The sequence below is a fragment of the Solea senegalensis genome, linkage group LG1, assembly GCF_019176455.1.
Source record: "Solea senegalensis isolate Sse05_10M linkage group LG1, IFAPA_SoseM_1, whole genome shotgun sequence".
Lineage (NCBI taxonomy): Eukaryota > Metazoa > Chordata > Actinopteri > Pleuronectiformes > Soleidae > Solea > Solea senegalensis.
In genome coordinates, this window is record NC_058021.1 from 41,198,230 (window position 1) to 41,212,682 (window position 14,453).

Here is a 14,453-nt window from a genome sequence, read left to right on the forward strand (position 1 = left end):
ACAGGGACAGAGAAAATGATGGGCAATCTTGTTATGTCTGTCCATCTGTCTGTCATTCTCACACACACACACACAATACTCACTGAGAGCATGGCCACCTGCCACAAACTATACGCCACACACTGTGACAGCGGTTAACAGAACAGGACATGTGTAGCCCCAGGTGACTCAAATCGCAAAGCTAACAACACCATGCTTCATTGCACCAGGAGCACAGTGTGAAACACCAGCCAAAAGGGTGTGTGTCAATTTGCATGTGCTTCTTTAAACAACCATGGGTGTAAACTGTGTCATTAAAGCACTCCAATTATTAATAAGTAGTTCATTTTGATTCCTAAAGCTGCCTGAAGCATAAACAAAAAACCTTGCTTACAATTTCCAACTACAATTTTTTTTCTTATCAATATCTCCCGTCTCAAAAGAGAGGCCATGACAAATCTGTTTCTGAATCTTTGACTACCGGCCTTATTAAACCCTCGTCCTCTCCTCTCGGGGTGGGATTCTTCTTCTTTGTTTTCAAGAAGGACAAGACTCTGCGACCCTGTATTGACTAATGTGGACTCAATGAAATCACTGTGAAAAACAAGTAGACTCTCCCCCTAACCATCCTGATCCCCCGCTCCAGTTTGTGGTGGAAGTTGACGCCTCAGTGGCATTGGTGCATTGCTGTCGCAGAGGAACCCGGAGGAACAGAAGATTCATCCATGCGCCTTCTTCTCCTGCAAGTCGACCCCTGCAGAATTAACCTATGGCGTTGGTAACCGTGAACTGTTGGCTGTGGGAACTGAACAGCCATTTATAGTTTGGACCGACCATAAGAACCTGTCGTATCTCCATATCTGGAAGAAATACTCTCCCAAGCTGTCGGAGCAGTTTAACGACTATAAACGCTGGACCAAACTCCCGCTCATGCACATCGGAAGAATTGCTGCAGTCAAAATGAAGACCTTACCCCAGATTAACTACAATTTTCTATAAGAACACAATTCTATAAAAATAATAACAATAAAAATACATAGAGGATTCAAGGCACCAAATGCCCTTCATTACTTCCTTGCAAATCAATTACAGTATTTAGTCAAAAGGCTACATAAGCATAACCACAATTAGCCCTGGAATTGGAACAAAATCAATGACAAAACACCTCAATTGCTGACCGTCCCTTCCTTCCACAGTCAAGCAATGCATTTCACATCTGTAACATCTCTATCGCTAGAGCTCTGACAGCCTGGTGGAAAATGAATCAAATCACTGAGTCATCATGGGCACTGAATACGTTCACCCCGTCTCTGGCACAACCCAACTTTCACTTTGCAAAACAAGGGACTTACACATCTTCACCAATTATTCCACCACCAAATTTCTCAAGGAAGTTCAAGGAAGCTCGATGACGGTGATGGATGTTTTTTGTCAGAAACGGCCAATTCCACCATTCCAACAACTTAATGTGCTGGAAGAACAAAAAAGCCATCGGAAACAAACGAAGAGTGAAAAAAAGGACTCAGACCGAGCACACAACAAAACAAGCGCAGACATTGGAGAAGCTAACTCGATTCCACTTTTCTACTCGACGGGTAAATACTCGTTATGATGTATGTATATCTTTATTTCTCTTTTTTTTTTACCTTAACCTTTACCTACAGACCTGTTGGTAACAGTAGCATGAGCACCAGGTGGTGTATGTTGTGTTTCTGTGGTGAAGGATTTGGGCTAACGTTAGCTCGTTAGTAATGATAAGTCTAACGTCATTAGTTAGCCTCGTTGTGAAATATCCAAGCTATGTTGTCTGTCTGGTGTTTCTCCTGATATTTAAAGTTTGATGTGGTGGTTTATTGTTTAGCGACTTGTAGCTTGTTTGTTATTGACGTTGAAGTAGCAGCATTAGCTGTTTGTTATCAGTTTGTCTGCTACGTAATGATAAGACCAGACTTTACTGAAAGTTGGAGGTTGCCAGACTGTGGAAGCTCTTATTTATTCATGTGGATCAGTTTCTTTTATAGCAGCTTCTATGTGTTTATATTGTAATTCTAATACTAATGTAATCAGAGTATTTGAAGGGTCATAGTGTCTTAATTTAGAAAAGGGTCACTGATACCGATATATACAGGCTTTTTTCCCACAAAACTCATTTTAGTTGGTGCCAAATGCTTAAGCCTATTTACCGCCACCTACACAGAGTGTTGATTAATGAACATGTAAAATACTTTTAATAAATGCATATATATTTATTGTTATTATTTTCACATTTTCAATGTTAACTTCATTTATGAACTGTAACTTATTTTATTAAAATATACAGTACCATATGGAAAATAGATCCTTTTGTGCAGCTCTGACTCCTGCAGTGTCTAATTTGCAGTTTTCAAACTAAAATGAACGCAGCTTTGTTTTCAAATGACCTTTGTGGAAGTTAATTCTGTTTATAAATCTAAACTGAATAAAAATGGGTGTAGCCTGGATTTTACAAGCACATTTGATCTCCCTGCTACTTAATCTCCCTCAGTTTTGAATTGAGATGAAATCCTTTATAGAACATTATAGGTTGTGGAGAGTCTCTGTTGTAGTGTGTGATTGTTCTTCCAGTTGCTTGATTGTGTTGTTGTGTGTTGTCGTCATGTCAGCTGTGTGTGCCGCTGCTGTTGTTACAGGTCACTCACAGCCGCTGTTCTCATTGGCTGCACTCGCAACACAGAAGTCCTCAGAATGTGTTGAGCCATACCATTTCGTGCCAAACAGAGGGTACAGGAAGTTCAGGAATACGGGATATCACTTCCCCGCTGCTTTAAAAAAAATAAATATTGTTTAGTAAAATAAAACAATAAGGCAGTACTAGTGTTTTTAATACACGTGCTAACAAATGCACAGCTTTCACGGACTTATTTATAGTCCGTGAAAGCTGTGCTCCCCCGCTGGATCAAAATGACGGTTTGGCTCAAAATGGCTGGAGAGAAGCGATCATGAGGATCGATGGTTTTGCGGGGTGTTTGCGAAAAGCGATCCTTTCCGTAGAGTGAAGGCGCTCCCCCCCCACATACCTGGGGATCCAGGTGAGACATGCTTACACTTGATTTCACATTTTCCGCCCAGTCCGTCGCTTTTACGCCCAGGAAACCGTGCTCACACGGGGCTCGTTTGCAGTGTTATTACGTTAGCCTGTCTGTTGTGTACACAGCGTGAATATCAGCGTCAAAGTCAAATGACACAGTGTGTCCACACTGGAGCAACGAGTGCACGTGAGTGCACGTGAGTCTGATGCAGTGTAGCCAATGCAGAGCAAGTCTGTTGCTAACCCCCCCCGCACTACGTTACTGTAGGCTTTCCCGCGGTCTGTGTGCAGACATAAACACGACCTAGTATGTGTGCAAACACACACACACACACTTACACTTACACTTTGTAGTGTATGCAGCATCTATCATCAACTCTTGTGCACTTCTGCTTGTGCACTTGTGTGGATGTGTTTACTCCTCTTTTTCGTAACTGTGTGCTCTTGTCTTTGGTTTGGAGCTCGGGTGGCCATTTTCATAGCACCAATAAGGAGAACACATGACTACACTACAATACAGTTTTGTCCATGGTGATGATGGTGTGATGATACAGCGATTCTGAGATACTCTGTTCATTGCAAGACCATTTAGTTTAAGATAAGATAAGATAGTCCTTTGTTTGTAACGCAGTGGGGAAATTTACATTGTAACAGCAGCAAGACATTAAAGATAATAAATGATAAACATGCATTACCGAAAAAGAAAATTACAATATCAAAAGATATTAACAGTTAGACTATTAAAAAAATGTACATTATAGTCAGTTAGCAGAATATACACAGTATGGACCTGATATTTACAGCATAAATAAGTATATTGCACGTAGAAGGAAGGAATGAGGAGCCTGGTTATGTGTGGTTATGTTATGTTTATGATATATCACGTAGGGTTGCAATGATTCTTTGGATAATTGATCATTAATTGATTTCTAATTAATCTGAGTATTATTTTTTTAAGAATTACAACAAGCTTCAGAGATTATTTAGTTTCTCAAATGTTTGTCAAAATAATTTTTTTCAACATGTTCTGTCATTTTATGTTGTGTTTACAGAGTTGTTTTTGTCGTCCATGCCCTCATGATGCATGTGGAGATGTCCTGTGCTTTCCACGTGCATAACATAGTTTACACACCGCAGTTTTCTTGTTGACAGTTACTTTTGGTGACTATGAGTTGCAGCTTCAGGTTAGCGGCAGGAGGTAACGTAATGGACGCGGTAGCTCGAGTGAGTCATCTTGCAGATCAAGGGCTGTGGGTTTGATTCCTGTATGAAAGTGTGAGTGAATGGGTAACTGGAACGTAAAGCAGCTTTGAGTGGTCATTAAGACGAGAAAAGCGCTATAGAGATACAGACCATTTTTAACCACAGCACTGTGTTTTCCCCTCTGTCACAGCTGCAGGGCGTCACACTTGGGGTTTAAACTGCAAATGTTTTTAGCAACACATAGTTCAGCCGCTCAGTGTATGAGACTGTGCAGATTTGTCGCCACTTTCACGTTAGGTGTACTTTGAGCCACCAATGACTTTCCACTCACATTGTTGTGGGTGGAGCGGAGACGCATCCGAGACTCATTGCATTTGCACTTCTGTTCAAGGTGGTCACAACGCGTCGTCAACAACCCCCCTAAAGTGGTTTGGCAGATTGGATAACAATCTGTCCTTAATGCGTCTCGGGTATATTTATATGGTTGAGTGGTCAGGCGCTATCCGATATCAAGCCGATCACAGAAAACACATTTTAATGACAAGTCTGAAAGGGGCTGTAGTATCTGCAAATGGTTCAGGTATCTGAGGCAGCACCAGGTGTGGGATCAGTATATTCTAGGGCTGTAAACTCGACTGGTCAACTAGGAGTCGATACGTTCTGGCTCCACTAAAATTCTGATTGTTCGTTTTTTTGCCGTGTTAATTTCATACAGTCTATGAATAATTTAATGAGGAGGAAAGTACCAAGTGCTAACGAGGGTGTTTTCAGAACACCCCTGTTTCTCAGGTAACAGCGTGTCTTCAGAGAACACCCCCCTTGTTTTCACTGTTTTGGATTAGCCCAACCCACTAAAGACAGATAGATTAAATAACGTCCAGCTTTATATTGTAGGCTACAGTCAGCCCTCCTCAAAGACATTAGCAGTGTGGCAGAATTTTACAGAAATAGATGGCGGGAAAAAAGTTATCATATCACAATAAGAACAATGACCCTCGATTGTGTCAGCATCTGTTCAACAAATGTGAAGCAATATTTTAAGCGCTGACTTCACAGAGAGCCACTGCCCCATCACAGCAGCAGTGAAAAGGGCACCCCCCCTTATATAATGGTCGGGGAAACACTGGAATATGAGTAAGGGGCTAGTATGTCTACTACTCTGGCATCCAGTGTAAACACATGCCATGCAAATGAGTTGAGCTTTTTCTCTGGCTGCTGCAGTTCCATTGTGGTTTCACATGTGGTGAGATGTGGAGGGTGAAAGGAGGCAGAGGAAACTTTGATGCTTGTCTAACATTTCCGCTAGATCATAACCAAGATCATGTTACCGTAGCGCATGCACACACGGAAAACCTGGTGAAATCCTGGTTTTGGACTGGGCATTACCCATACACCCACAAACACACAAGCATAGAAGACCATTAGTTATGGGGATGCATTATCTGGGCATAACCCACACATACAGACATTTTTATTATATAGGAAGATATTACTGTTTTAACATTGGCCAAACGCTATTGATTAGTGACTATTTGATTTGGTTAATGAAATATGAAACTCGGTCTGACCTGACCTGGTTTGAGAAAATACTCTTGAATAACCATATGCTGTAGTTCTGGTGCTATTTTGACAAGATGTGTTAAAAGATTGTAAATTGCATATATTCTTAAAATTGAGCAGTAGAATTCCCTCATGAAACTTGCCGTGGGTGATTCTTTGGTGCTGTTGTATCCATCTGTGCTGACAAACAATGAGATTTAAACTAGAGATGCACCGAAAATTCAGCGGCCAAAATATATCGGCTGAAAATGGCTAAAAAAGGTGTTTTCGGCTGAAACACCGTAACAAAACGACCAAAACAGGATGTTGTGATGACACATGCAAGAACTGCGGCCAACACGCGCCTGTCTATTCCCGCTTATGGCGTATTTCCACCGGCTCTACTTGCCTCGCCTCGGCACGACACGGCACGATTAGGTTGCACCTCCACCACCAAAAAGTACCTACTTGGCGTGGGCGGAGTCATCACTGCACGGCTGAGTGAAACTGTGGTGACATCGTTTTATACACACACACACACACATGAGTGACTTCACACCAGACTTCTGTAGTTGTTGGAGATTAACCCACGTTTTTAGGACTGTAAAGTAGTTTTAACTGATCTAGAATTCGGCACTGCAGCTTGATTTCTGTCCACACGTCTCCGGAGTACAGACTCGTACTCCACAGAATACAGCGGTCTGTGATGCCGCTTGCTATCGCCGGCACTGTCCCTAAATACACCACTCTAATTTACAGTAACAGACTCCTCTGTTAAATATAGAGGTTTCCCAGGTACTTGTTGGAGATTAACCCACATATTCAATTATCTGTGCAAAAGCGAAACTTGGCAGCATACAGCGCAGATTATGAACTCCCCGCGACATTCACTTCACACCAGAGAACTTTCTCTTTCTTCGCGCCCCCTTTGAGCAGTTAACTAACGAGACGTTCTTCCCCTAATTGCAGCACTAAAGCATCTTCTACACAAAGAGGTTGAGATGGACCACGGAGTGAAAACAATGACGCTCTTAAGAGTCTGTCGACACATTTCACTAAGATCTACTAAGATCCCCTGCACTTCATCGCGACTGCACTCAGTCCTCGTCATAAAGATCATTACTTGGATGTTAGATTAGATAGATTCTTAATTGATTTATTCTTTGAAGCATGAGTATTAATCTATATAATCTAGCTATAATATAATATACTATAATTGCAGTACCTTCACTTTAGTGAGATAAATACACAGTTCCAGCCATTAACAACTCAATTGGATTAAAAAAAACAATGGTACAGATTATAATATAAATAATAATATTCTTTTTCGGTGTTTCGGTTTCGGTTTTAGTTTGGTGCTGATGGCTTTATTTAGCAATGGTTTAATGTAGTGGACATTTGTTTGTTATTTAAAAGTTATGTACCACAATGTCTATATGTCGCAAGTCATATTTTCATTTCAATGTTCAACAACCTTATTCCTCGTCCTTACAGCCACACACTGGCTTTGTGCTTAAACTGTGTTGGACACTGTGACGCTTTATTTTGAGCAAACTAACTAACTTTGTTCACTTTCTTTTAGGGAAAAATTATATTAATACATTTTGGAATAAGGCTGTAATATAACAAAATGTGGAAAAAGCACTCTATAAGTATGCCCCTTTAACTTAGTTACTTAGTGGCTGCTTTGTTTACTAATGTAAATATCATGGTAAATGTTGGATAAGGCAGATTGTAGGTAAAGAAACCAGCTCATTGTCATTTTTAAACTCCATTATGGACAGAAAATAACAAACATATTGGACGTTTTCCTAATATCAGACAACACTACCAATCACCAGTCTTTGTACATAAATACAATTTCAATTATTGCTTCATGAGTTTAACAATGTAGGCTATACAAAACTGAATGAAATTACAGCTAAAATAAAGTAACTCACCCTGTTCAATCAACATTTCATTTAATTGAATAAAACCATTGGAGGTTTCTAATGTAGAATTTTCTTTAGCTGTATCAAAATCTTAAGCAGCTAATACACATCCTGTAGTGGAGGTTTGAAGGACAAGGAAAATGCATCTCCAGTCTGAATAATGAATGGAGACCATATTGTGGATGGAAAAAGGAGGATGTGGTTTGGTAATAGTCTGGCCAATATTTCTTTCTCTGCTAAATTGTGGTTATTGCGCAACTTTTGTTTCCAAGAAAGGTTAAAGAAAATTACATGTGAAGCCTAATGACAGAGTTTTACTGGATTTACAGGCGGCAAAGGCATATTATTATTATTATTATTATATAAGGCCATTCCTTTGAGCGTCCATTGTTCCTGGCTATGTTCCACTTCTAGCGAACCATTTTTTCTTCATGAGGTAACATCACAAGAGCATAGCACAGCATTAGACGTGTGTGGTCACTGTTATTGGCTGGTAGATTTGGTGAGATTTGACATCTATGTGCTCATGCTTTTATTAGGGCTGGGTGATACACTGGGTGATACACCGGGTGATACATCGTGGAGTTGATGAGACTTTGACTGTCACGGAGGAGTTTCTGTCTGTCGAGTTAGCGCCTGTGATGGACGCCACAACAGCCGAGGATATTTCCCGCGCTGTCGTTGGTGCGCTGCACAGGGCCGGAGTGGACTGTTCCCGCACTGTCGGCATGGCTACAGATGGTGCGCCGTCAATGATCGGGAAAAAGGCGGGTGTTGTGACGGAGTTCAGAGAGAAAGTACAAGCCACAAATGGAGGGGGTGGTTTTTGGACATTACACTGTATTTTGCATCAGGAGTCATTGTGCTGCAATGGATCACGTCATGGAGGAACTGTTGATTTCATCCTCGTCAGTTTGACTACCTTCTCAGTGACCGTAACATTACCCGTGTTAATGTTACTGTTAATGCGTGCCATGCCACACTGAAGTAAGATGGTTAAGCCGAGGTGCTGTGCTAAAGCGCGTCTTTGATCTATGTGAGGAAATTGGACAGTTCATGAAGGAAAAAAAAGCTAAACCTTTCATGGAATTACAATCCAACAATGGCTGCAGGACCTTGCATTTATGGTTGATATTACAGAGCACTTGAATAATCTGAACATAATGTTGCAAGGGCCTAAAAACATTGTCACACAGTATTACGACGGCATACGTGCGTTCAAATTAAAGCAGCTCCCAGTCTGAGAGATGTGTGTGCAGCCAACGTTACTGCTGACATGAGACAGTGCAAAGACACGATTGTGGGATTGCCGTGGGAGTTTGAGAAACGATGCATGTTCAGGACTACCTACCTTTTATGAGCAAGTTTTCTCAGTAATGAACGTTAATAAAACAAAGCCGCGCTCAAAGCTTACACATAAGCACTTCAATGACATTCTGAAATTGGCAGCTGCTCAGGACATGATGCCTGATATTGATGCACATGTGCAGGATAAAAGACGCCAAGTTTCAGGAGCAAATATAAAGCAAGACTAAATCCTGTAAAATGCTGCTTGAAACATTATTTGCACTATGAAAAAACAGGTATTATGAATACTTACTGTAGTAAATACTGTGAGACTCGGTGTTAGTCAACAGATTTACAACAAAAGAGTTTGGTTGAGAGGAATATTATTTGTTATTTATGCAGTTTTATTATGTATACATTTTATGAATTAACAAGGGAGGCGACAACTTTACTTTCTTAATGGTCTGTTTAAAATAGCTGCTACTGGAGATTTTAGTTGTGTGGAGTCAATTTATTTGTCCAGAATTACTTCCCAGATGTAGACGATGGAGTTGAAATAATTTCTATATCTGAGTTTGATTGATGTTAACATTAAGTTCCACATACCTCAGTTGATCAGTTGTAATGCCCAATCCACACAAATACATGTTAAACTGAGGCATAGTGTTGAAATTACTTTTCTTAAGAAGTCTCAGGTTGGTCATAATATATTAGTAACATAATATAGAGTTCATTAAATATAAAGATTTTGTGTTTCTGTGCACTAAACTTTGGACTTATTGTTACTTCTGTGTAATTATGCTATGAGTTTTCTGGTCCGGCCCCCGTGAGATCAAATTAGGTCGCCTACGGCCCCCGGACCAAAATGAGTTTGACATCCCTGACCTACCTCATGACCCGTACTTTAATTTTGCACATTAAGTTTCTTTAGCACGTCTACTTCGGTATGTCAGTTATACTGCCTTTATTGTGTGTTATTTTATCACTTTTACTATTTATCTATTTCTTTTGACTTCTAACTCTTTGTGTGGACAGAAAGAAAGAATTTCATTACGCACACAAACGTGTTGTCTTACTGTAAATATGACAATAAATCATTTGGTTCTTGAATCTACACTAAGTGGCAGTATGTTTTTTCCATAAAATAAGTGAAACCATGTAATATATTATTTAGGCCCGGCGACCTGTTCAGGGTGTTCCCCACATCTCGCCCTATCGGCTGGGATTGGCTCCACCTGCTCCCACCACCGTCATGTGGAGGATAAAGCAGTAGACACTGAATAAATGAATGAATGAATAAAGTGTTTACAAAAAGGGAGAGGAGTTTCCTTTCGTGGGCATGCATCTGCTGCCTTTGCCAAAGTCGATTTGTGCAGGTCCCCAAACAGGATCTCTATCGCACCCTGGGCAGCAGCTGCATTTTGTCCCTCGTGTGCACATTCACTGTCACATGATATGGTAGGAAACCTTACAAGCGCCCTCTGCTGGATCCTAGTGGGTACTACTTCTTTTCTGGTTAAATGATCATGGCCGATTGGAGAGTGATGCATTTATTTACGTTTACCAGCCTGAATTTCTCAATTAGTCTGAGGGAAAATCCTGTTTTCCCTCATGTAGGTCACGTTGGGCCGACGTGTGTTTGTTCTGTCTGAGATAGGCTTGTGGATTTGAAACCTAAACCCACGCTACATCACTCCTCTGAGGTCTCTCCCACCCCAGCGGTGGGTACGGCATGTGCATGAAAGGCAACAGTGAGGCATTCACTTTCATCCCATCATTTGGCTATTTCCCAAAGCTCGCTCCTCCCCCACCTGCTGTTATTTTCTCTGCTCGTCCCACCCACCGTCTCTTCAGTCGCTCATTCATCTGCGCGTCTGTCTTTCCTTCAAACACATTTGTGTATCTCCCTCCCACAGCAGTGATTTAGGCGTCAGGGTTGATCCTGCTCCCTCCCAGCTCTGGATCAAGTTACCCAACCATTACTCAGTCATTCCCCCCGTGAGGGTGTTCCATGTCAGGCATAGCGGAGCCTGCCCGCCTGCCTGCCTCCCTCTCTGGAACAGCAGACTAGTACAGTTCAACCACAGACGCCCCTGGTCAGTGGACTTATTCCAGGTATGGCACAGACTCTCTGGAAAATGATGCAGATGAGTGAGCAGCAGGGAGAAGGCTTAGTTGCACTTCTAGAGCTGCATTTGCAGTTTCCCATGTGGTGAAGAGACCTCCAGTTTTATGGGCTGCACTCTTCTGACTGAAGAACAAACGGGTTCTGTCAGACCTAGTGTTGTGAGCCATACAACAAACCCCACCCTTCTGTTTGTCACATGTCGGATGGTGATTTGTGGACCATGTTGTTTTATGGTTATGTAATGTCGGTTGGCTTGACGAGTAAAAAGTCTTGTTAAAGCCCACGTGCCCCAATCCCATAAAAGTGAGTGATGCCGGTGGCAGTGTGAGGGCCTCGCAATCCCTCCTGCACTACGTCATAGGATGGGATTGGGTAGGAGGTGTCTCGTTGGTTTAGCCAACGAATGACGCTGCAGAAAATTCTTTATCGCTTGATTAATGCATCGTGAGTGAAACCTCTAAATCTACTGAGGAACTGTGTGCTACTATTGGTCTAATTTATGAGAGCTGGTGAAAGAAGGGCGTGTGTGTGTGTACCTGTGTTTCTGACCATGGAGCTTCATGAGATGTCAGGTTTTATGGAAGGTGCAGCTTTGTCCTCCTGTTGTCCACTCATAACTCATAACTCTCATTCTTCTATCAGTTCCTCTTTCATTTTTGTTTCGTCTGACATGGGATGTCACGCCAGTGTATCGCAGCACGAGAACGCTAGGCTAATCCTTCCTAATTGAAATGAAGGTAGTGTTGTGGGCCAGTGGTTTGTAATGTTGCTCATCTCACTGCTTGTTTTGCAGTAATGAGACATCTGGGGCCTGAGAACGGAGCTGTTTGTAGATGAGACATGGCTCCTGAGCTCCAGGGCATGTAGCGCTGTCACAGACAAAACAGTTCAGCTGACATCTTGTTTGCTTTTTTCTGTAACGTGTGCGTTTTGTTCTGCCCTAACTCGGTCTCGTCTTCATTATAATAATGTTGCATTAGTCCTGGGAACGAATGATGAATTTGGGATTTTTAGGCCAGGGGTAAGGGAGGAGAATGCCTGCTAATATTAGGTCAACTGTCCTTACATGTCCTTAAAATTGTGAGCTATGCCTTCACTCAAAGTATTGTGAAACTGTGGGCTGTCTACATCGATATTATTAGTAATATTATTAATATAGACTGCAGTTCAGCTTCAGTTAATATGATGGTTCAGGTTTTTGTGGATGTATGAGGTACTAATATGGATGGGAACTAGTTTTAGACGGGGAAGCCCTAAAGTGAGACATGCTCTCAATGAAAAACGGATTTTAGCCACTTGGAAATTCAGTGCTCCTCTCATAAAAGCAGTCCTGCATAAGTCTACGATATCTTCAAATATGTGTGTGTGACATCTGAAATCTGAATGAAATAATTGAATGAAGTCACAGAATAATACATTTAGACTAACTATTGTAACTCATGTGTCTCAGATTTTCAATATGGACTTAAGTGTGAGGAATGAATGGTTTAAAAAGGGACAGAAACTTCAGTTCCCAGTCAGAAAAGTCTGTCTAACAGCAATATAAAACATATTCTTAAAGGAATTCTTCACCGATTTACATGTGGTTTTGTATTGCTATAATAGCAGTAGTATTTTGGAAAAAAAAATTGTGCTTCCCTCCCTCTATTTTCCACTGAGCTGTAAAAAAAAATCAGCCAATTTTGCCCTACACATAGGGCAAACATCGGTTCAAGGTTTGAAACTACAATGCCAGTTCTGCACTTTTTAGACTCACCCATAGGGGGACGAGACTTCCCAGAATGTAAACACGGTGTCCGCCATCTTTGCTAACCAAAACTAACATAATTGGAAATTAATAAATTATGACAATATTAAAGGTGACATAGAATGCTTGTATCACACATATATGTTAGTTATGGAGGTCTATTTACATATATTAACTTGTTTTCATGGTTAAAAACCTCTTAATCGCTGCAAACGAGCGGATCAAAATATCTCCTCACTGACACTCTCGTCAGCCGTGCTGTTTCAGACCAAAACCACACCCCTAGAATGTGGACTGTGTTGTGATTGGCCAGCCAACGAGAGCTTTCCCACTGTCCTGTGATTGGCCAGGTACCTGGAAGTGACGTAATAGATAGGCCAGCTCTCAGATACACAGCTCCCCCTCTGGCACGGTGGATGCTCTGCATCTCAGCAGCTACAACGAGAGTAGTTCTTCTTCTGCAGTTGAATGTACGCAACCGGATGTGCCCGGACTAGGTGCCCGCACCAGGAGGCGCTACGGTGGTGAGAGGAGTGGTGAAGATTTTTGATGACGACATCAAATTAAGGAAGTGCCGATCCGCTTCGCAGAGCCCAGGAAAACAATACAACACTATTTTCTCAGCAGTGGCTGAACTGTTTGTTCTGAAACTTTAGGGTTTCATAAACGAGGTAATGACGCAGATACACACACAAACGCAGTGTTAATTGGAGCTTCCGGTCTATGTGGGCTTTAAAGAAAGAAATGTGATAATAAAGGAAAAAATTGAATAAAAAAAGTAAATTATAACACATATGCAAGTTAATAAAAAAAGTGATAAAAAGTAAAAAAAAAAAAAAGTTAACCTTATTTCCGAACCTAATATATTATGTTAACAATTCAATTATTTGCGTATTACCCCGTCTTTTGACGAGCAAGTGATTTTTGCCAGAATGCCGACTCAGACTCTGTGCAGGCATCACGCTCTGACAAAGGGGGGCTGCAGCCCCAGCAGTAGCTCCACCCCCATCATAGCATCAACTCCCCCCTTAAGGTATGTGCAGGTTAACGGGAACACACGGTAACAATAAAAATAACATGGGCACAGGATGTTGGGTACAGGAAGTTGCACCATGCCGAGGACATACCAACAGTAGATAAGATACATGAATACTCTGTCCACACTGGGAATATGAGCTGGTTTTTAAAGTGGATTTACCAGCAACCTCCCAACACATTATGGGAGGTAATCTGCACCACCTGAGATTTGATGTGTATTAATCAACCCCCTAAACTGGTCCGACCCTCTCCTTTCTCAGTGTATGTGTGTAAAACTGCACAGATACATGGGAAGTCGCAGGACTCGTGTCTGCTGCTGCTTCAGCTGATAATGGACGTGTCTCACACATTAGTGTCGATGTCAACTTAAATGTGAAACAGCACATTTATTTGACGTTTCTGAAGCTTTTTTTCCAGCAGTGCTTTTCTAACAATGCTGCCAACTGGGAATTATTGCTGCACTTTTTCAGGGGATTCACTACTGAAGTTTTTTTTAGGACAGAAAATGTGTGCATTGTGGTTACTGCATTTTGT

The 14,453-nt window shown here is 41.5% G+C and overlaps 1 protein-coding gene across 2 annotated transcripts in view; it reads left to right on the forward strand.

Moving 5' to 3' along the window:
* Positions 1-2,937: 2,937 nt before the first annotated feature.
* The window catches only part of znf438 (zinc finger protein 438), a 31,165-nt gene continuing 19,649 nt past the window's right edge, over positions 2,938-14,453 (forward strand). For both annotated transcript variants that reach the window (XM_044031762.1, XM_044031770.1), the window contains exon 1: positions 2,938-3,047. The gene's annotated coding sequence lies outside the window, so the exon portion shown is untranslated. The remainder of the gene's footprint in view (positions 3,048-14,453) is intronic.